Source organism: Seriola aureovittata, chromosome 23 (genome assembly GCF_021018895.1).
Source record: "Seriola aureovittata isolate HTS-2021-v1 ecotype China chromosome 23, ASM2101889v1, whole genome shotgun sequence".
NCBI classification, from domain to species: domain Eukaryota; kingdom Metazoa; phylum Chordata; class Actinopteri; order Carangiformes; family Carangidae; genus Seriola; species Seriola aureovittata.
Window position 1 is genome coordinate 16,617,177 of NC_079386.1, and position 24,706 is coordinate 16,641,882.

The window sequence follows — 24,706 nt, forward strand, 5'->3', positions numbered from 1 at the left end:
AAAAAACGTCATAGTATAGTATGGCAAAAAATGGCAAAAAAACAATGTAGTATATTAAGGCATAAAAGGTCATAACAACATCATAGGATGGCAAGGAATCAAACAACATGGTATAATGAGTCATAGTATAGTAAGTCATGTAAATACCAAAAAAACGACATAGTATAGTATGGCAAAAAATGTCAAAAAAACAGTGTAGTATATTAAGGCATAAAAGGTCATAACAACGTCATAGGATGGCAAGGAATCAAACAACATGGTATAATAATTCATAAAAATGCCAAAAAACATCATAGTATAGTAAGTCATAAAAATGCCAAAAAACGTCATAGTATAGTATGGCAAAAAATGTTGAAAAAACAGTGTAGTATTTTAAGGCATAAAAGGTCATAACAACGTCATAGGATGGCAGGGAATCAAACAACATAGTATAATAATTCATAAAAATGCCAAAAAACATCATAGTATAGTAAGTCATAAAAATGCCAAAAAACATCACAGTATAGTAAGTCATAAAAATGGCAAAAAATGTCGAAAAAACAATGTATTATATTAAGGCATAAATGGTCATAACAATGTCATAGGATGGCAAGGAATCAAACAACATGGTATAATAAGTCATAAAAATGCCAAAAAACGTCATAGTATAGTATGGCAAAAAATGTCGAAAAAACAGTGTAGTATTTTAAGGCATAAAAGGTCATAAAAACGTCATAGGATGGCAAGGAATCAAACAACATGGTATAATAAGTCATAAAAATGACAAAAAACGTCATGGTATACTAAGTGATGTAAATACCAAAAAAACCTTATAGTATGGGGCGTCGTGTAGCGTAGTGGTCTAAGCAGGCGCCCCATGTGTAGAGGCTATAATCCTTGCTGCAGTCGGCCCCGGTTCGAATCCCGCATCGGATGGTCCTTCGCTGCATGTCATTCCTCCTCTCTCTGCCTCCTCGTTTCCTGTCACTCTACACTATACTGTCCATTAAAGTCATAAAAAGCCCAAAAAATATACTTTAACAAAAAAAACGTCATAGTATAGTATGGCAAAAAAACGACATAGTATATTAAGGCATAAAAGGTCATAACAACATCATAGGATGGCAAGGAATCAAACAACATGGTATAATAATTCATAAAAATGCCAAAAAACGTCATAGTATAGTATGGCAAAAAATGTCGAAAAAACAATGTATTATATTAAGGCATAAATGGTCATAACAACATCATAGGATGGCAAGGAATCAAACAACATGGTATAATAATTCATAAAAATGCCAAAAAACGTCATAGTATAGTATGGCAAAAAATGTCGAAAAAACAATGTATTATATTAAGGCATAAATGGTCATAACAACATCATAGGATGGCAAGGAATCAAACAACATAGTATAATAAGTCATAAAATTACCAAAAAAAAATCATAGTATAGTATGGCAAAAAATGTCGAAAAAACGTCATAGTATAGTATGGCAAAAAATGTCAAAAAAACAATGTAGTATATTAAGGCATAAAAGGTCATAACAACATCATAGGATGGCAAGGAATCAAACAACATGGTATAATGAGTCATAGTATAGTAAGTCATGTAAATACCAAAAAAACGACATAGTATAGTATGGCAAAAAATGTCAAAAAAACAATGTAGTATATTAAGGCATAAAAGGTCATAACAACGTCATAGGATGGCAAGGAATCAAACAACATGGTATAATGAGTCATAAAAATGCCAAAAAACAACATAGTATACTATGGCAAAAAATGTTGAAAAAACAATGTATTATATTAAGGCATAAAAGGTCATAACAACGTCATAGGATGGCAAGGAATCAAACAACATGGTATAATAATTCATAAAAATGCCAAAAAATGTCATAGTATGGTATGGCAAAAAATGTCGAAAAAACAACATAGTATATTAAGGTTTAAAAGGTCATAACACCGTCCTAGGATGGCAAGGAATCAAACAACATGGTATAATAAGTAATAAAAATGCCAAAAAAACATCATAGTACAGTAAGTCATAAAAATGCCAAAAAACGTCATAGTATAGTATGGCAAAAAATGGCAAAAAATGTCGAAAAAACAGTGTAGTATTTTAAGGCATAAAAGGTCATAACAACATCATAGGATGGCAAGGAATCAAACAACATAGTATAATAAGTCATAAAATTACCAAAAAAACATCATAGTATAGTATGGCAAAAAATGTCGAAAAAACGTCATATTATAGTATGGCAAAAAATGTCAAAAAAACAATGTAGTATATTAAGGCATAAAAGGTCATAACAACGTCATAGGATGGCAAGGAATCAAACAACATGGTATAATAAGTCATAAAAATGCCAAAAAACATCATAGTACAGTAAGTCATAAAAATGCCAAAAAACGTCATAGTATAGTATGGCAAAAAATGTCGAAAAAACAGTGTAGTATTTTAAGGCATAAAAGGTCATAACAACATCATAGGATGGCAAGGAATCAAACAACATGGTATAATAATTCATAAAAATGCCAAAAAACATCATAGTATAGTAAGTCATAAAAATGCCAAAAAACGTCATAGTATAGTATGGCAAAAAATGTCGAAAAAACAATGTATTATATTAAGGCATAAATGGTCATAACAACATCATAGGATGGCAAGGAATCAAACAACATAGTATAATAAGTCATAAAATTACCAAAAAAACATCATAGTATAGTATGGCAAAAAATGTCAAAAAAACAATGTAGTATATTAAGGCATAAAAGGTCATAACAACGTCATAGGATGGCAAGGAATCAAACAACATGGTATAACAAGTCATAAAAATGCCAAAAAACATCATAGTACAGTAAGTCATAAAAATGCCAAAAAACGTCATAGTATAGTATGGCAAAAAATGGCAAAAAATTTCGAAAAAACAGTGTAGTATTTTAAGGCATAAAAGGTCATAACAACGTCATAGGATGGCAAGGAATCAAACAACATGGTATAATAAGTCATAAAAATGACAAAAAACGTCATAGTATACTAAGTGATGTAAATACCAAAAAAACCTTATAGTATGGGGCGTCGTGTAGTGTAGTGGTCTAAGCAGGCGCCCCATGTGTAGAGGGTATAGTCCTTGCTGCAGTCGGCCCCGGTTCGAATCCCGCATCGGATGGTCCTTCGCTGCATGTCATTCCTCCTCTCTCTGCCTCCTCGTTTCCTGTCACTCTACACTATACTGTCCATTAAAGTCATAAAAAGCCCAAAAAATATACTTTAACAAAAAAAACGTCATAGTATAGTATGGCAAAAAAATGTTAAAAAAACAACATAGTATATTAAGGCATAAAAGGTCATAACAACGTCATAGGATGGCAAGGAATTAAACAACATGGTATAATAATTCATAAAAATGCCAAAAAACGTCATAGTATAGTATGATAAAAAATGTCAAAAAAACTGTGTAGTATATTAAGGCATAAAAGGTCATAACAACATCATAGGGTGGCAAGGAATCAAACAACATGGTATAATAATTCATAAAAATGCCAAAAAACATCATAGTATAGTAAGTCATAAAAATGCCAAAAAACGTCATAGTCTAGTATGGCAAAAAATGTCGAAAAAACAATGTATTATATTAAGGCATAAATGGTCATAACAACGTCATAGGATGGCAGGGAATCAAACAACATAGTATAATAATTCATAAAAATGCCAAAAAACATCATAGTATAGTAAGTCATAAAAATGCCAAAAAACGTCATAGTATAGTACGGCAAAAAATGGCAAAAAATGTCAAAAAAACATTGTAGTATTTTAAGGCATAAAAGGTCATAACAATGTCATAGGATGGCAAGGAATCAAACAACATGGTATAATAAGTCATAAAAATGCCAAAAAACATCACAGTATAGTAAGTCATAAAAATGCCAAAAAACGTCATAGTATAGTATGGCAAAAAATGTCAAAAAAACAATGTAGTATATTAAGGCATAAAAGGTCATAACAACGTCATAGGATGGCAAGGAATCAAACAACATGGTATAATAATTCATAAAAATGCCAAAAAATGTCATAGTATGGTATGGCAAAAAATGTCGAAAAAACAACATAGTATATTAAGGTTTAAAAGGTCATAACACCGTCCTAGGATGGCAAGGAATCAAACAACATAGTATAATAAGTCATAAAATTACCAAAAAAACATCATAGTATAGTATGGCAAAAAAAGTCAAAAAAACGACATAGTATAGTATGGCAAAAAAGTCAAAAAGCGACATAGTATAGTATGGCAAAAAAGTGAAAAAAACGTCATAGTATAGTATGGCAAAAAAAGTCAAAAAAACGGCATAGTATAGTATGGCAAAAAATGGCAAAAAATGTCGAAAAAACAATGTAGTATATTAAGGCATAAATGGTCATAACAATGTCATAGGATGGCAAGGAATCAAACAACATGGTATAATAAGTCATAAAAATGCCAAAAAACATCACAGTATAGTAAGTCATAAAAATGCCAAAAAACGTCATAGTATAGTATGGCAAAAAATGTCGAAAAAACAATGTATTATATTAAGGCATAAATGGTCATAACAACATCATAGGATGGCAAGGAATCAAACAACATAGTATAATAAGTCATAAAATTACCAAAAAAACATCATAGTATAGTATGGCAAAAAATGTCCAAAAAACGTCATAGTATAGTATGGCAAAAAATGGCAAAAAAACAATGTAGTATATTAAGGCATAAAAGGTCATAACAACATCATAGGATGGCAAGGAATCAAACAACATGGTATAATGAGTCATAGTATAGTAAGTCATGTAAATACCAAAAAAACGACATAGTATAGTATGGCAAAAAATGTCAAAAAAACAATGTAGTATATTAAGGCATAAAAGGTCATAACAACGTCATAGGATGGCAAGGAATCAAACAACATGGTATAATAAGTCATAAAAATGACAAAAAACGTCATAGTATAGTAAGTCATAAAAATGCCAAAAAATGTCATAGTATAGTATGGCAAAAAATGTCGAAAAAACAACATAGTATATTAAGGTTTAAAAGGTCATAACAACGTCATAGGATGGCAAGGAATCAAACAACATAGTATAATAAGTCATAAAATTACCAAAAAAACATCATAGTATAGTATGGCAAAAAATGTCGAAAAAACGTCATAGTATAGTATGGCAAAAAATGGCAAAAAAACGACATAGTATATTAAGGCATAAAAGGTCATAACACCGTCATAGGATGGCAAGGAATCAAACAACATGGTATAATAATTCATAAAAATGCCAAAAAATGTCATAGTATGGTATGGCAAAAAATGTCGAAAAAACAACATAGTATATTAAGGTTTAAAAGGTCATAACACCGTCCTAGGATGGCAAGGAATCAAACAACATGGTATAATAAGTAATAAAAATGCCAAAAAACATCATAGTACAGTAAGTCATAAAAATGCCAAAAAACGTCATAGTATAGTATGGCAAAAAATGGCAAAAAATGTCGAAAAAACAGTGTAGTATTTTAAGGCATAAAAGGTCATAACAACGTCATAGGATGGCAAGGAATCAAACAACATGGTATAATAAGTCATAAAAATGACAAAAAACGTCATAGTATACTAAGTGATGTAAATACCAAAAAAACCTTATAATATGGGGCGTCGTGTAGCGTAGTGGTCTAAGCAGGCGCCCCATGTGTAGAGGCTATAATCCTTGCTGCATTCGGCCCCGGTTCGAATCCCGCATCGGATGGTCCTTCGCTGCATGTCATTCCTCCTCTCTCTGCCTCCTCGTTTCCTGTCACTCTCCACTATACTGTCCATTAAAGTCATAAAAAGCCCAAAAAATATACTTTAACAAAAAAAACGTCATAGTATAGTATGGCAAAAAATGTTGAAAAAACAGTGTAGTATTTTAAGGCATAAAAGGTCATAACAACGTCATAGGATGGCAAGGAATCAAACAACATGGTATAATAAGTCATAAAAATGACAAAAAACGTCATAGTATAGTAAGTCATAAAAATGCCAAAAAATGTTGAAAAAAAAGTCATAGTATAGTATGGCAAAAAATGTCGAAAAAACGTCATAGTATAGTATGGCAAAAAATGGCAAAAAATGTCGAAAAAACAACATAGTATAATAATTCATAAAAATGCAAAAAAACATCATAGTATAGTAAGTCATAAAAATGCCAAAAAACGTCATAGTATAGTATGGCAAAAAATGGCAAAAAATGTCGAAAAAACAACATAGTATATTAAGGTTTAAAAGGTCATAACACCGTCCTAGGATGGCAAGGAATCAAACAACATAGTATAATAAGTCATAAAATTACCAAAAAAACATCATAGTATAGTATGGCAAAAAATGTCGAAAAAACGTCATAGTATAGTATGGCAAAAAATGGCAAAAAAACGACATAGTATATTAAGGCATAAAAGGTCATAACACCGTCATAGGATGGCAAGGAATCAAACAACATGGTATAATAAGTCATAAAAATGCCAAAAAATGTCATAGTATAGTATGGCAAAAAAGTGAAAAAAACGACATAGTATAGTATGGCAAAAACAGTGAAAAAAACGACATAGACCTAAAAAGTGAAAAAAACGACATAGTATAGTATGGCAAAAAAGTGAAAAAAACGACATAGTATAGTATGGCAAAAGAGTGAAAAAAACGCCATAGTATAGTATGGCAAAAAAGTGAAAAAAACGACATACACCTAAAAAGTGAAAAAAACAACATAGACCTAAAAAGTGAAAAAAACGACATAGTATAGTACAGCAAAAAACGCCATAGTATAGTATGGCAAAAAAGTCACAAAACGACATAGACCTAAAAAGTGAAAAAAACGACATAGTATAGTATGGCAAAAAAGTTGTAAAATAGTAAGACCTAAAAGGTGAAAAAAACGTCATAGTATAGTATGGCAAAAAAGTGAAAAAAAAGTCATAGTATAGTATAGTGAAAAACATCATATCATAGTATGGCTAAAAAGTGAAAAAAATGTCATAGTATAGTATGGCAAAAAAGTGAAAAAAACGACATAGTATAGTATGGCAAAAAAGTTGTAAAATAGTAAGCCCTAAAAAGTGAAAAAACGACATAGTATAGTATGGCAAAAAAGTGAAAAAAACGACATACACCTAAAAAGTGAAAAAAACAACATGGACCTAAAAAGTGAAAAAAACGACATAGTATAGTATGGCAAAAAAGTCAAAAAAGTCTTAAACTTAAAAAATGAAAAAAAAGTCATAGTATAGTATGGCAAAAAACTCAAAAAACGACATAGACCTAAAAAGTGAAAAAAGCGACATAGTATAGTATGGCAAAAAAGTAAAAAAAAAAGACATAGTATAGTATGGCAAAAAAAGTGAAAAAAATATCATAGTATAGTATGGCAAAAAAGTGAAAAAACGACATAGTATAGTATGACAAAAAAGTTGTGAAATAGTAAGACCTAAAAAGTGAAAAAAACGTCATAGTATAGTATGGCAAAAAAAGTGAAAAAAACGACATAGTATAGTATGGCAAAAAAGTCAAAAAAACGACATAGACCTAAAAAGTGAAAAAAACGACATAGTATAGTATGGCAAAAAAGTGAAAAAAACGACATAGTATAGTATGGCAAAAAAGTGAAAAAAACGCCATAGTATAGTATGGCAAAAAAGTGAAAAAAACGACATACACCTAAAAAGTTAAAAAAACAACATAGACCTAAAAAGTGAAAAAAACGACATAGTATAGTATGGCAAAAAAGTCAAAAAAGTCTTAGACCTAAAAAATGAAAAAAAAGTCATAGTATAGTATGGCAAAAAATGGCAAAAAAACAATGTAGTATTTTAAGCCATAAAAGGTCATAACAACGTCATAGGATGGCAAGGAATCAAACAACATGGTATAATAAGTCATAAAAATGCCAAAAAATGTCATAGTATAGTATGGCAAAAAAGTGAAAAAAACGACATAGTATAGTATGGCAAAAAATGTGAAAAAAAAACGCCATAGTATAGTATGGCAAAAACAGTGAAAAAAACGACATAGACCTAAAAAGTGAAAAAAACGACATAGTATAGTATGGCAAAAACAGTGAAAAAAACGACATAGACCTAAAAAGTGAAAAAAACGACATAGTATAGTATGGCAAAAAAGTCAAAAAAGTCTTAGACCTAAAAAATGAAAAAAAAGTCATAGTATAGTACAGCAAAAAACGCCGTGGTATAGTATGGCAAAAAAGTCACAAAACGACATAGACCTAAAAGGTGAAAAAAACGTCATAGTATAGTATGGCAAAAAAGTGAAAAAAAAGTCATAGTATAGTACAGTGAAAAACATCATATCATAGTATGGCTAAAAAGTGAAAAAAACGACATACACCTAAAAAGTGAAAAAAACGACTTAGTATAGTATGGCAAAAAAGTGAAAAAAAAGTCATAGTATAGTATGGCAAAAAAGTCACAAAACGACATAGACCTAAAAGGTGAAAAAAACGTCACAGTATAGTACAGTGAAAAACATCATATCATAGTATGGCTAAAAAGTGAAAAAAACGACATAGACCTAAAAGGTGAAAAAAACGACATAGTATAGTATGGCAAAAAAAGTGAAAAAAACGTCATAGTATAGTATGGCAAAAAAAGTGAAAAAAAAGTCATAGTATAGTATGGCAAAAAAGTCAAAACACGACATAGACCTAAAAAGTGAAAAAAACGTCATAGTATAGTACAGCGAAAAACGCCATAGTATACTATGGCAAAAAATTCACAAAACGTCATAGATCTAAAAAGTGTAAAAAACGACATAGTATACTATGGCAAAAAATTCACAAAACATCATAGACCTAAAAAGTGAAAAAAACGTCATAGTATAGTATGGCAAAAAATTCACAAAACGTCATAGACCTAAAAAGCGAAAAAAACGACATAGTATACTATGGCAAAAAATTCACAAAACATCATAGACCTAAAAAGTGAAAAAAACGTCATAGTATAGTATGGAAAAAAGTCATAATATAGTAAGACCTAAAAAATGAAAAAACATCATAGTATAGTATAGTATGGCATAAATGAGAAAAGTCATAATATAGCAAGACCTAAAAAATGGAGAAAAAAAAAACGTCGTAGTATAGTAAGGAATAGAATGTCAAAAAACCTTGTAGTATAGTTAGGCATAAAACGGCATTGTATAGTATGGCTATACAGTAACATATAATATAGTAAATGTAAAACTATTAACTAATCTATAAAAAGTTGAGGTTGTTAAGTGAAGGTATAAAATTGCATAAAAAGTCAAATTGCACTTGAGTAAAGTTCTTACCTGGAGCATCAGTGATGTCACTTCCTGCACCCACAACCTACAGAGATATGACAGATGGTGACATCATCACATCAGCTGTAAAACAAGAAGAAGTAGAAGAATAAGAAGTAACATCATTAAACTATATTCCCAAACACTTGTCACCATCTCTCTCTGTGTCCCTGTCCTGCTCACACTTCCTGACTCTCATCACAGTGACCTTTGACCTCTCAGACAGCATGGGCGTCTGATGCGAAGGACGTGATTAGCGAGGATTTTGTGTTTGTGTGTGTGTGTGTGAGTGCCTGTTCAGTGGAGGGCAGCGACGCGAATCCAAAGCAACACAAACTCTCTGCATGCTCCAGGTTTCCTCGGCCGACTGTGTGTGTGTGTGTGTGTGTGTGTGTGTTCCCAGCAGTCTATAGAGGGGCGGTGGAGCGCTCAGAGCTTGGGGATCCCTCACAAAAACCTCCCTCTCTCTTTCCGTTTTCTCTTTATTCATTTTTTTTTTTTGCATTCACTGAACTTTCTGAACTTTACAGTTTGAAAAATTGATTAAGCTGAATTCCTAGAATAGAACGTGTCCTTCCCTCCCTCCCTGCTGCAGATCTCGCAGAGTCAGAGGCGATGATTAGTCAGTGGTCACTTTATCACCTCCTAGGAGGTGACAGATTTTGGTTCCTCATTTCATAGTGATGACAACACAGTTTGGGTCAATATTTAATTATAAGGTCTATCAATAAAGTTTAGCTTTGGTCTTTTTCAATGGAAAATGGAAAAAATAGAGAAGGGATTTTTTCTTTTGTGACCCATCACTACTTGTTCCTCCTCTGTTCTGTAGAACTGCACAATGTTTTTTTCTGTCTTTCAGTATTTAATTATATCTGATTTTAAATCTTCATGTTTCATGTGATATAAATTGCAAGAAAAATCAGCTTTGAAAGATGAAGAGAAGGAAAGTGAAAAACTAGAGGGAAATAAAAGCAGGTTTGGCAGCGGAGGAGAGAAGAAGGTTCAAGGCTCTACTCTCACTTTCATGCTTCTCTCTCAGTCAGTGTGTGTTATCAGGATTAAAGTGTGTAAATGAGCACATTTGTCCAATCATTTCAAAGTCTTTCTCTCTGCTGCACACACACTCTGAGTATTACAAGATTGTGTTACAGTACAGTGTGTGTGTGTGTGTTATCTCATGGTTACTCGTCTGACAGTGGTGTGTCTCACATTCATGTGGTCTGGCAAGTGTGAGAAGAAGCAGATCTCTCTTTCAAACGCACACACGAGCATCCAGACTCCAATAAAACAATCTTCACGTTTCCTCTGCTGTCTTTTGTCTTTTTAAGAAAAGCCAAACACATCAGGAGCCTGGACAGAGCAGCTGTATATATATTAGATTTGTGGCTCTGTGTATAACATCCATTCACAACTGCTACTAGAGCAGGATCGTCACAAAAGTGTTTAGAAATAAACAATAAATTTGCTTGTTACCTCCATCAGAGAGGTCGTGCTTTTGGTCCAAATGGTTGTCAGGCTGTGAAGAACTGCTCGACAAATCTGAATGAAATGTGGTGTAAAGTTTGGCCTTGGACTGAGTGTGGGATTGTTTTAGGGATTTCCTAACACTGCAGGATTTGAACAGCATTTTTGATGAACTATGACACATGGTCAAATAAAAGCATTTTATATTTGAGTTATTACTGCATCTCAACACAGAAGGATTTATAGGTTGGAACTACTGCTTTTATTAAAGGTTCAAAGATTAATGATCCATTATTAAAAGCATCAGTTACATTATTATTACTTTATAAATGATTCATTAAGTCTCAATAAAGTTGTTAACAATGTATAAACTCTTTAAAGAAGGTTCCTCGTTAGAACGTGGCACCAAACCTTCTTAAATATTTCTCATTAGAGGAAATCTGCAGGTGATTTAAGGTTGAAAGATTTGTTTGTCACATGTTTATATTTTCAGGATGTGCAGATGTGTGAAATGTGTGAGTGTTATGGGGGACGTCCTAAAAGACTAATGTGCAGGTAATAATTAGAATGAGAGTAAAAACACAAGTATATTTAAAATGTTAAAGAACATATTTCAGTACAGGAAGTATCTTTAAACATTTTAAAGTTAACTCTGAACTCTTATTTTTAATTATTTTCAAAATGTGTCAAACTGCAGTGGAAGCACTGATACATATTTACATGTAAACACACACACACACACACACACACATATATATATATATAATTCAGTGTGTCTGTATTTAATTTATTCTGCTGCTTTCTAATCTCACTGTGACCTACTGAGGTGAAAGGTCATCTGAGGTCACTGTGGTGCAGCATGGAGGACCACACACACACACACACACCCAGGCAGAGTATCTCATCCACTATCTGTGTTTCTCTCGCAACCTCTTCATCTCTACACAAACTATCTGTTCATCTTTATGCCTTTTTATAAATCAGATCACTTTGTGTGTCTCTGAGTGTGTGTGATGCTCAGGTTTGATAGTGTGTCCTCGGCCAGACGAGGAAGAGACAAACAGCTGAATATAGAAACAGGAAGTTGTTGTATAACATACTAGAACAACTTCCTGCAAAAACAAATCAGCTACCAGCGAAAACTGGAGGAAGAATAATATCACATGATATCTCTTTCATGTGCAGTCGACCGACAGTATGTCAATCTAGATAACTGTCAGCTCCTGTTTGTTTTTCACTGTCAGCTGATTGTAACTGTAACACTGTCTATTGGATCCTGCTCAACAGAAATAAAAGTTTCATTTAAGTTAAGCAGAACCAATACAAAAAAAACTATCTGTTCATATTTATGTACTTCAGGTCACCTTGTGTGTGAGATGCTCAGGTTTGATAGTGTGTTCTGGCCAGACGAGGAAGAGACGGACAGCTAAATATAGAAACAGAAAGTTGTTGTGTAAGATACTAGAACAACTTCCTGCAAACACAAATGACCTACAAGCAGGTGAAAGCAGGTGAGAGAGGATTGGAAGGAAGGCTGGAGGAAGAACTGTATGATATAGCGTTGTATTGGTTCACAGCTCAACACAGGAACAAGGTGCTAGCCTGCCAAAATAAAAGGAGGTAAAAGCTGTCGAAGTCTCTGGTGACAGCAGATGTGCATGTTGCAGCAGCGTAACCCATGACCTGAGCTCACCTATTTCTATCTGTGCTATTTATAGAATATAATGAAGGTGATGGGAATACGTGTGCAGGTAAGATAAAAAGAGAGAGAGAGTGTGAGGAGCGTTTTGTTGTCTGTACCTGCGCATGGCGACGGAGCTTTGAATACCACCATCACTTCCTGGTTTGGGTTCTTGGTTTGCATATCGTCTGGCTCCTGTGTGTGAGATAGCACGTTAAATAATCAGTCAGATATGAGACATCAGAGTGTTGACTTTGCTTCCTCCACAGACAGAGACAGAGATGGACGGGTGATAAAAAGATACGGAGGGAGAATAAAACTATACACTGTATATGGTTGATCTTGTGTGTGCGAAAAGTTGGTTTAAATTTTACTTCCTGCAAGTTTTTCCAAAGGCCCAAGAACCACAAAACTAAGCAGAGCCTCAGTTATCTGTGTTTTCAAAACAAAAGCTTTTTTTAAACAGTGTCTTTATATGAATGATTCCTGCATGTGTTTATCCACTTAATCTGTGTGTACGTGACACCCAACACACACACACACACACACACACAGTCGCACACACACACACACACACAGTCGCACACACACACAGGTCTAATTAAGACGGATGAGACAGCGCACACACTTCTCCTCACCTCCTGGTTATTGATGAGGCAGAGGGGTCAAAGGTTACAGAAACACCATCTGTGTGTGTGTGTAACTTTCACTACTTCTCCTTCGTCACTGCAGTTTTTCTTTTTTCAGATAAAGACAAGTGTTTTTTTCTTATTTCTCTCCATCCTTCTCTTCCTTTGCTTTTTCTAAAAATCTTTATGTTTTACTTTATACTCCATCGCCCGACTTCCTCCTTTTCTCTCATCATAATTACTACGTCTAACAATAAAACATAACAAGCTACTTGCACTTGCAGTTGTTCAAAATCTCTCCAGCTCTTTTTTTAAAATTATTATTAATGTTTCCATCTTATCAATTTTTAATCAAGACACAATGATTTATACATGCATTGTATATTGCTAAAATAATGAAGCTAAAGCTACATGTTTAAGGAAAAAAGTTAGCCTCTTCACCAGTGGAAGACACATGAAAAAGACACAGAAATAAGGAAGTTGTATGGCAGGGCAGAGCTGGTATTAGAGGGCACAACTGTGATTAAACTGTTATTTGTTCTAACATTACATCATACAAGTATGTTTCATTTTAAAACAGAAAAGGGTTTGAGAATGAAGGCTAGCCGGTGAGTTTAGCTAAACTATGCTAAAGTTAGCCTAAAGTCTGATATTAGCTACTCGGCTGGTGGCTGTCTGAAACAGATGTGTCTCTAATGTCAACTGTAACCCCATAAAGTTTTGTATTTAGCTAATACATGGCTCTTGTCTTAAATAACACTAGCTTACTACTGTTGGTATTAAGCTAGTTAGCTAGGTTTATGTTAGCGCAGATAAACACACTGTTTAATCCATTCCTTTCAACATTTGCTCTTGTGTTTTACAGATAGCAAAATGAAACTTCTGGGCCCATATACAGTACGTCCACATCTGGGTATAGATTCAGACTGTTATCCTCTGGTGTTAGCTAACAGCTGGAAGATTTGTCTGTATGTCCAGATGTGGAAGCAGCATCTGACAACCGTGGAAACCAGGGCGTATACTGGCCCAGGAGAAAACGCAAGCATGCGACCCAAGTATAGGCAAAACTGTTTTGGCACATGAATCCAAAAGCTCCAATTACATATACAGATTGTTTCGTTTTCTAAAATTATAATAACAATCCTGGAATATCGAGAATGGGAATTCAGTTTTCTGGCTTGGAAAACTTGGAAGTTGCAGTTTTCTTTTTTTTTTTTTTAATCCCAACAGCACACGACTCACCAGAAAATATTTGTTAGAGTAACTTGATTTTAAACTGGAAATGTCCTCTGAGCTTCAGGACGACCACATTATTCGTCTCCCTGTCTCTCTCTGGATGCCTGTGGTCTGGGTCCTCTGAAACTCTTCATCCCTTCTTTCCCTCCTCCTCTCTCATCTCCTATCTCTTCATCTCTTTTCTTTTTTTTTTCCTTTTTTTGATCCACAGTGAGTTTTACTAATATTCCCCAAAAATAGCTGCGGCCTGACCAGCAAATTCTTTCTCTTACTGAGAGATGACTACTGTGTGTGTGTGTGTGTGTGTGTGTGTGTGTGTGTGTGTGTGTGTAGCGCTGCCAGTTTTTTCATTCCTTCTTCTTTTTTTTTTGTTCCTGACCACATATGAAGAAAACTGAATTATAATGGAGACCATTATTAAGGCTTAGCAGAGACCTGATAGCTCTGTGCATTGAGGATCGTTATGATGTGTGTGTTGTGTGTTTGTGTGTTTGTGTGTGTGTGTGTGTGTGTGCTGGATTTTCCCCCTGGTATTCACAGTGAATACAAAAACATTAAAGTGTCGGGCGGCATTACTGTAATTGCCGTTTTAGATCTGATTCGATACAGACCTCTCTGGGGAAATTTTCGGAAATGTGTGTGTGTGTGTGAGCATAAGGGCGAGCGAGAGAGAAAGAGAGAGAGAGAGAGAGAGAGTTATCCAGCTGGGAAACTGACTGATTATCATTATAATTTCTGGGAAATGAGCAGCGTTAGTGAACACAGACGAACTGTGTTTATCGCTAATTTGTTCTATTTTATTATTGTAGTTGGGTTGTGGTAAATGAAATACGTTGTGTTTCTTTGTATCATCAGCTGTGTTTAGACACACGTCATGTTGGTGAAACACAAGACGAATTGAAATATATTTGTTTGTAGCAGCTCTGAGAGCATGTCAAGGATTTATGATTCAGTTGGACGGTGTGTACCACACCACAGTGTTCGGGTCCTGCAGGCGGTGAAAGGTTAGAAAAGTGTTTTTTAAAAAACTAGCAGTAAGTTTTTATTTACCTTTGACAGTCCAGGCTGCAGTCTCTTCTTCCTCAGAGGTGTTTCAGGTTGTTTCATCTGGATCCTCACTGGAGGATTTCATCCAAGAACAAGTTTGATGAACAAAGTGCTGAAGCCACTTGTCGCAAAGCATTATTAAAAATTATCTCCTCGCCTTAACCTTTCACTAACTCTGAAATTCAATGCATTTTATTTAATCCATTTTAACTTATTTTAATTATTTATTTATCATTTTATTATTATTCCTTATTAGTTAATGTTTTTAACATGTTTTTATGTTCATTTTTTGGCTTTTCATGTGATTTCTTTCTTGTGAAGCACCTAGTAAAAGTTTATTATTATATTATTATATTACTATATGAATCTTAGTGTTTCTTTCCCTGAACTTGGTGCCTTGACTTTACATTGAGATGCACTAAAAACCTTTACAAGGCTCTAGGTTCAGAAACTGGGTCGACTCCCTTCAGTGTATCCAGCTTCTTAATATAGACACATCCATGGTTGTAGCTCATGTGACACTCATAAAACCAACAGTATGTAAATGTTATTGCCTGGCAGCTGTAGAACGTCATGTCATCTCGCTGTCCAATTAATTACCTGCTGCTTTCAGATGTGACAGCTGATGTGATGCTTTTCTCTCTCGCGGTGATCTGAGGTCACAGTCCTGTGGTTTCCTCCTGGCTGGCTTCTTCCCTCTTCAGATAAATGTTAGACCCAGATGTCTGGATGTCTGTAAAGACGAAGATGACGGAGAGAACTGTAAGAAAAATGCTCCAAAAGCTGCTTCTGTATTCTCTGTTGTGAGAAAATTTAAGGCCCCATATTTTACACTTTTACTGTATTTTATTTTGAAGATTTAATCTATTTCTGAGCCTCTCTTCTGATTGGCTGACTGTTTTCTGAACGATCAAATAAAAATATAGCAGATAAACACTCAGAGAAACCAAATCATGGATGGCGGGTCCAGGTGGGCGGGGTTTGCAGTGACTGCTTTGTTGTGACATCACAAATTACAGGAAGTCCTGACGGCTGGTTTTAAGGCTCAGTTTCTGAATACAGGCTGTGTGCATTTCTCTGTGGACTGAGGCTTCGATACTTTCACAGTATTAATATAGAAGCTAGAGCTGATCTATAATCACACTACACATGAATATAAATCAATAATACCTTTAGACTATATGGGACCTTTAAATTTGATGTGTTTCCCGTTTTTGCTGTTAAAATGACAATAAATGTTCTTTTCAAAGTAAGCAAGTAGAGACTCAACTTTTCCCCCCAGCGATGATGAAACAGCAAGAGCATGAGACATAAACTTACCAAATGAGTAAAAGGAGCACAAACACACACACAAACACACACACACGCTGAGTCATTGAGCCCAGATGTCTTTATTTGCCTCTTCACCTCCGTACAACAGAATTACTGTTGAAGCCAGAACACTCATAAAACTTGATTTAATCCAAACACACACTCATACCATGCACTCACAAACCGTTCAACACACAAAGACGCACACTCGCTTGCATTGTCATGAACTCACCTGACAGCATACTCACTATTTCTCACAAACACACACACACTCTGTTGACCTAATGAACTGTGTGTTGCTGGTGTGTCATCATGGGAAACTGGCTCTACATGTGTTATCTATAAACAGCGTGTGTGTCACAGTGTGTGTGATACACGTGTATAAGTCGTGACGTTTGTGGGAAACGGGTTGTTTTGCCCCCAGCACAGTGCAGACTAATAGTTTTGGGATGTGTGTATCGCCTTGTTGGCACAGATCGGTGTGACTGTCAGCAGGAGGCCCGACACCCCGAGGACACGCAGACGTTTTAACACAAGTGTCGGCGTGGAGCAGCCGGGTTACGAGCCGCTCGCTGCTGCCCAGCGAAATGCCAGTCTGCGGTCAGACGCTCTGTCAGACACTAATCCTCACCATCCATCAGAGGAAGAGGCAGCGAGGGAGCGAGGGAGGCAGAACAAAAGACACTAAAGTACTTTTATGGCAAAATCATACGTATAGCAAGAAAACACATGTTGGTTATTATTCTTTGACATTTATATATTCAAAACCATGACCAAAACTTTCCCCTGAAATAACTCAGACAAATAGAATTTGTTGGAGTGTATCTGATATTATCAGCTCATCATGACTGATCACAGAATGAAAACACAACTGTTGTATCAAGACAACCCAACCTGAACCCAACAAGTCCCGATGATGGTTTCACGACCCGGCTGTAAAGCCATGACAGAAGTGAGGGAAAGTCAGGATGAAGGCAGATAATTGAGTAAGTAATCTATTTAAAAGAAGTAGCACAGATGAGACAAAAAGAACTGTGGGATGTGGGCGTCACTGCAGCTCTGCAGCATGTAGCTACTTGGGCGCAGCGATGCGCAGAGCTAAAGTCGAGCTGAAGCTAAAATTGCAAAGAAAGACGAAGTAAAAAGTCACAAGAAAGAAAGATGAGCCAAAAAAACGGGAATGGGAATGAAAAAGAAAGTTGATGAAGTAAGAAACCATCAGTCTTCCTCTGATATTCTGCTGTAAACACGTCGATCATCGTCTGTTACTGCGTCATGGTCGTCATATTTTCCCCTCCATGCCTCATTTTTTCTCGTCATCCATCACGTTATTTTGTCAGGAAAACACGCTGTCGCCGCCGACATCCCTCTATCTTTTTTGTTTTCTTCCTCCCATGAAAGGAGGAACTAAACTTTGGTTAAATGACTCAGAAATCACAACGATTAGAGACAGCGGCTGCTCAGAAATATCAGTCTGCTCGTTTGATGTTTGTTTTATTTCTGCATCAAGTTAGTTTTATCAAAACATCGTCGTTTAATCATCTGTAATCACAAAGGGTTCCTACGAACTGGTGTGACGCAGCTTTGCTCACTTCACTGAAACCAAACTTTCTTTTTGATTTTGTTGAGTCATTTTGGTTTAGTCGAAGATGCAGTCTACATGTTTTCAAAACTCAAGTGGTTCCTGTTACTGACACAAAAACGTGTCTTTTTGTACAGAAACTAAAAGGTTTATTTAGATTGGAAACCACCACCGTCCAAAACTGCTTCCTAAACAGAGAAACCATCAGGGTTTTCTGATCTTCAGCGGCTCTCACACAGACAACGGAAACAAACCCAACTGTAAAAAAAGAACACAATACATATAAACTTTAAGTATTTTATGCTATGATGAATGATTGTTTTGTGCGTTACTTGTTGAACTCAAGATACTGAGGATCCGTTAGCCAAACTGATAATGTTTATTTAGATAGACAGGACCCCCAGAGTGACTACAAACAACTCTGTCAGTCGTTTGTGTCTTTTTGTGGTTGTTTTTTGCATCTTTGTTGTTATTTTTGCGTCCCCTGGTCATTTTGTGTATTTTAACTGAGCTCCAGGATTTTCAAACATGAAATATTAACAGTCACTTCATACAGAGGGTTTTGCCCAGGGGCCCCCCTGACGTCTCGGGCCCCAGGGCCTGTGCCTCGTAGGGCCTGTTCGGTACTCCATCGATGTGTTTGAGGTAAAGGGCATCACTCACTTCCTTCACTGAGGGTTCAAACCCGGAACCTCGCGGCCAACAAAAGTGGCATTTTACTACAAAAGAAGCCGCCTCCTCGGTCCTCGCCCTGCAGACACGGCTGCAAACACACAGCTCTGATCAAATGAAACTCTAATTAAGTTGTCGCACACCAGCCTTGAGGGGTAGTATAAAAAAAACCCCACATCCTTGTTTTACCCCGAAGTCTTCCCACAAGCCGAGGCGAGGAAGGGGAGGGGGGGGGGGGGGGGGGGCGCCACTTTGTACTTAATTAGTTCAAGGAATCTGCATGAAATCCTGGACTGTTTGACCACAATTAGTCACTGACCTCGTATCCTGTGGGCATCAAACGCGGCACAGATAGTTCCCTGCTTCATGCTAAATTTGTCACATGTTAAGTTTTGGTTTCTGTTTTTCAAACAGACACGTCTTTAATCTATTTAATCTATAACATATGATAAAAAAGGAGATCGAACTCTTCTCGTGCAAAGGAACTTTTCTAAATTTGTTTGCGCCATGAATATTATTGTGTTTAATAAAAAGCAGAGTATTGACGTCGTCTGAGCTCTCAGGAGCTACAGCCTTTATTAATCTGATGGTCAAGTGTTTATTAACACAGAGAACAGCACACCAGGATATAGTTCATTTCTTTATGGTGATCCAAAACAAAGAGCGCCACGTGTCAAACCTCCGTCTCCCCAGTAAAATGAACCATTAGCCACATCTGTAACTGCTGAGTGACTTCCAGCTCGCGCAGTTTGAGTTTCTCTTTCTGTGTGTTCCTTTTCCACGGTGGCTTTCCTGTTGTTCGCTTGTCGTCCTCCGCGGCTCTGCCGGGCTGTTTGCTTGTTTATTCATTACGGCAGCTGCCCAGCTGCGCTCCACGCAGCTTTCATTCGGTTAATGGAGGTTACCTAAGAGCACAAATGATGGTAAAAATGTGCAAAGCTAATTGGTGCGGCTTGTGATTACATAGCAAAAGGTCAACTAACCCATTTCAAATTAATATAATAAAAGCCTTTCTGATGATCATCTTTTTCCACAGCGAGCGTCCAAATCGTATCGTTCTGTGAAGCAGGTTCTCGTGTTATTTATCCGCCTCTTTAACCTCTTAAAACCCGAAGTTCATCCACTTCATCACAGTCAAAGTGAGTCTGATTTTCCCCCCTCAAAACTCCTCTTGAAGTTGTTTTAAATACGAAAAATACACATATAAACTATTTCATACACGTGTTCTATAGACGCTTGTTTAAGATTCATATTGAAACGAAAAACAGGGAAAAGTATCATTAAGGTATCGGCTCTGAAATCGAACATAATGGTCACGAGAACAGATCTGCACGTCTGAAAACCTCTGGAAGGCAAGAGAGAGGGAGGAAAACGAAAGATAAGGACAACTGAACAGTGGGATTGAACTGATTTGCACGGGATGGTTTGTAGATTTACATTGTGGTATTATTTACTGCACCAGTTTAGCTCGGAATTTCTTTGTCAAAACCAGGTGCCTACATTACCCACAGTGCAACTCAGCTGCTGCCAGTCTGGTCTGAGATGCAGGTGTGTTATTGTAACGTAGACTCGAGCTTCTAGCCTCAAGCAGAGATGAGGAGCGGGCTGCAGACGTCTGGTTACATCACTTCTTTCCAGCTCTACCCCCCCCCCAGATTTGTTTTCATTTTCAGACTCCAGACTTCAGACTTGAGGCAACATGTCAGGCGTCACGCAGCTCCCACTGCAGCGTCAGACGGCTTCATACAGCTTTATTTTTACCTATACCTTTGTCCTCATTTGTAAGCGGCCTGTTCCTTGTAGATAATAGCAACCCCTCGGGCACCGGCTGATCGCACCGGCCGTGACTTTCCGTAAACTCCCCCCCTCCCTGATTCTGATTTGGAGCAGCAGCAAATCCAAAAGCAACAGCAAACAACGGGCCGATGATGCAAATGAGTCGTGTTCAGCAGAATCTGCGTTTGTGTTGGACGTCAGTGAAGACTCAGAGGTCGTGAGCTTCGCTCTGCTGCCTGTAAATCTCACTGTAAATCTGTGATTCAAGTCTCTGTGTGTGTGTGTATGTGTGTGTGGTGAATCAGATGGCAGTCACGATGATGTCATCACTAATATAACCCAGTTTGGTGGGTCACCAGGGTGCCACTAAAGTGTGTGTGTGTGTGTGTGTGTGTGTGTGTGTGTGTGTGTGTGTGTGGGGTAATGAGGTCATTATTGACTGTCAGAACCTCGGTTTTGTTTTGACTCTTTCATCCTGTTGAATCAACTTTCAGTTTGTTTGTTTTTTATGCATCTCATCTTGATCGTGTTTCATGCCGTTTATTCTATTTATTCATTTATTTTTAATTTTCTCTTTTCATAAAAGTGTGGAAAATGTGGTCGTTCTTCTACAGGTTCAACTGCGAACAGATCTTTCGGACGAGAGCCAGAGTCAGTGAATCTGGTGTCAGCAGCCGGGTTTCCATCGCAGTGTTTCTGGATGTCGTGTCACTTTTCTAAATTCACGTGTTTCCACGACTCGTTTTTTTAGTTCACAATTTCCAACTGCGCTTAAAGCAGGTTAATGGAAACACGTCTGATGTAGAAGTCTAACATTTTGTTTGTTTTCTACCTGGAGCACTTTCTATTCTTGTGTGTCAGCTGAAAGATTCTAATTATTTTTATCTTGTGTACACGTGTTATTACTTTGTGTGCACAAGATAATAGTTTGTGCAAACACGATGTGGGTCTTGTGTTTGCTGCAGAAGTTTCACTGGATTGTAGAGAAGTTGTGTAGCATCACTTCACAGACTTTTATTGATCTAGTTACTGACGTTCTTGTTTTCAAGTTTATTGGCCACAGATTATATTATTATTGTTATAGATGTTTTATTGGCAGAGCACCTGAACAACAGCACACCTGGAGCGTGTGTTTGACCCATCACTTCTTCTCCCACACACCTGTTGCAGAGGAGACAAGTGTGCACTGATATTTTCTTTTGTGCAACTTTGTTGTTTAATATGCGTTTTAATTATATTGTTTTATGACAGAATAAAACTTTCTTCTCGCACTCTTTCCCTCAATCTCCACTTTACTCTCTCTCCTTTCATTGTGTGTGTGTGTGTGTGTGTTCACTTCCTGTGTCCCACTAAGCCTCTAAAGCCTAAGCTAAACACCTCGGCTGTGAAAGGTCATACCAGGGTCAGAGGAAATTGAAAATATGTCTGTTAGCAAAACTCACACGCATCATTATACACACACACACACACACACACACACACACACACACACACACACACACACAGTCTCCACTCAGGCAAACCGAGGTATGGGAGTGTATGTGTGTGTGTTTAGGTTGTGTTAAAAGCTTAAACGGACATAGCTGTGGAATGTAAAGATAAGGCGTCTTTGCTTATACAAAGAAACACACACACACACACACACTCGCGCTGCAGCCACACGAAAGCGGTAATTATCTAACCTACACACATAACGGCGTTAACGGGCTAAGCGCGGCCAAATGTTTCCGTCCCTGACCTGGAATGGAAACGCTGCGAGTCTGACGCGTTACACAAGACGCTGTGAGCTGAAATGGAGCGGATGAGGTCGCCTACCGATCCAGAGGTTGTGTGTGTATTTGTGTTTGACCTCTGAACAATCGGTCATTATCTCACCACAACCAGTTCAATCAGAGCGGCAGGTTCTGAATCAGCTTTGAATCAGAGCTGCTTTTAGCGTCGTCATCAACTCTCCTTCCTCAGGTTTTCAGGTTCAACTCAATTTTAACTCAACTTTGTCCTTTTATGGGATCAAAGCTTGATATTATTTATTGACCTCAATGATCATAATCGTGCAGATCTGAATATATTTCTCATATAAGATCTAATATATAAACATACATTTATTAATATACACATATATAGTATTTGCACTGATTGTACTATATAATTGTACCATATAATATTTTCTTATACATATATATTTCCGAATATATGAAAAACGAGTGATGCATTCTCATTGTTATTACAGTCTGTAATGAAACAGCAACTGTTTGCACTCGTATTGTAAAATAATGTGAGTCCTTTCATTTAACGACATCGTATTTTTTCAGATGTGTCAGTACGTACTTCCTAAATTGTTCCGTCTATTATATATTTTACCATTATTGGCTGAAAAGTCTCGTTCTCCAGTAATATTATTAGTCAATAATAAAGAAGATTCACTGCTTGTTGATGACATCAACACCAGGATCATAATTTAAGTTAAAGGAAGTATCTTGGAGCTTTGTTGTCATGGTTACAGTATTTAAACATGTTGTCAAGGTCACAGAGGTCACGCTTGTCTGTCAGTGTGGAATGGGGAACAGCTCTATAATAAAGTCATCTCACTTCCTCCTTTCATCCAGTCATCACAACCCTCACCCCCCACATCAAATTTGGTGACACACACTTCAGACCTTGAATGTTTCAGGGGCATTTTGTCTCTGTGTTTACGGTTTATTTTACTGCTGCCAACGGGGAATATTACGTCACTATGGTGACCGTGATCACAGTAAAGAATTTCTGCTTGGTTGTTAGTGATATAAGACGCAATCTAAGATGGGACTCTGCTGAACTGATATGAAGAATCTGGGTTCGTCGAGACACGGCATCACTTTGAGGAGTGTCGCCTGCCGGGCTGCAACGACGCCGTGTAACAAAAACTGACCGGAAGAATATTGTTTGTGAACTAGAATAAGAGTAGAAGTAATAAAACAAACCCCCTTTTGAGTTCGCCTGCGCCGTGCAACGACAGAGGAGCTGCAGAGGAGAACGGGGTGAAGCGTCTCGGATATAAATAGCTCAGCTGTGTCTGTCTGCGGAGCTGCGACGCTCTCCATGGTGCTGACACTCCCACCGTCTCACCTAAAGTGAAGTTTTATGTAGCTCTGATCCGACAGCTTTGAAAAGTGTCTGGGCTGAACCGCGAGAAGCCGGAATACGAGGCGAGGAGCTTCAGCCGTTACAGAAGAAACCCACTCGAAGTCGTCGGGACGGCGTTTCACTGTGGTAAAACATTAAAGAGGTGTCTGCATATATATATGAACTTTATGAATATATAAATAAGAGAGAGGCTGAACAGTATATACACCCTCCTCTGCAGGGTTTAATGCGCTTTTGCATAATCTGTGACTCTCTCCTCTGTGAGCAGGTTGTAAACTTCAGACTGTTTCTCTGGAGGATTCACATACATCACATTACAAACAGTCTGTAACACATGGGTCACTGCGTGTCTGTCCAGGTTACACATGCTTCAACTTTATCTTTTAGCTATGATTGCGGTTTTCAAAGATAATAAATGTATTTTTCTGCATGTTTTTAAAAATATTTTAAATGTTATTTTTATTTCTTAATCTTATATTTTGTGTTTTTTTTGTTGAGTTTTTGAACTTCTTGAAAGTTATTTTTGTCTGCGTATTATAATGTGCTTAGATGACACTTACAGCTTATGAATGACCAGATTAGACACTGACAAAGGTCAGAAAAAGGAACCACTACAGGGACGTTTTTCCCTTTTCTTTTACTTCTAAGTTGTTTGTGACTTTAGCTCTTTTTTTTAATGTGTTCTCAGGTTTTACAATTTACAATTTCTTAATCCGCTAGAATTACTAAACACAAACTCCCAGCAGAAAAACAATGTATGCAAAAGTGTGATAAACTTAAATGATCAGAACTTGTTTTGTGTTCAAGAATGAACCTTTAAACCAACGTGCAGAAGAGGAAAATGCAGATGTGGTCACGTGAAACTGTGATCACGGT

At 36.7% G+C, this 24,706-nt stretch overlaps 1 long non-coding RNA gene across 1 annotated transcript in view; it reads right to left on the reverse strand.

Moving 5' to 3' along the window:
• LOC130164487 (uncharacterized) overlaps window positions 1–24,706 on the reverse strand; it is a 44,661-nt gene that overhangs the window by 7,493 nt on the left and 12,462 nt on the right. The window contains exons 2-5 of the long non-coding RNA XR_008826617.1: window positions 15,967–16,099; window positions 15,370–15,437; window positions 12,574–12,649; window positions 9,319–9,355 (exon numbers count right to left, since the gene is read on the reverse strand). This is a non-coding gene — a long non-coding RNA (uncharacterized LOC130164487). The remainder of the gene's footprint in view (window positions 1–9,318; window positions 9,356–12,573; window positions 12,650–15,369; window positions 15,438–15,966; window positions 16,100–24,706) is intronic.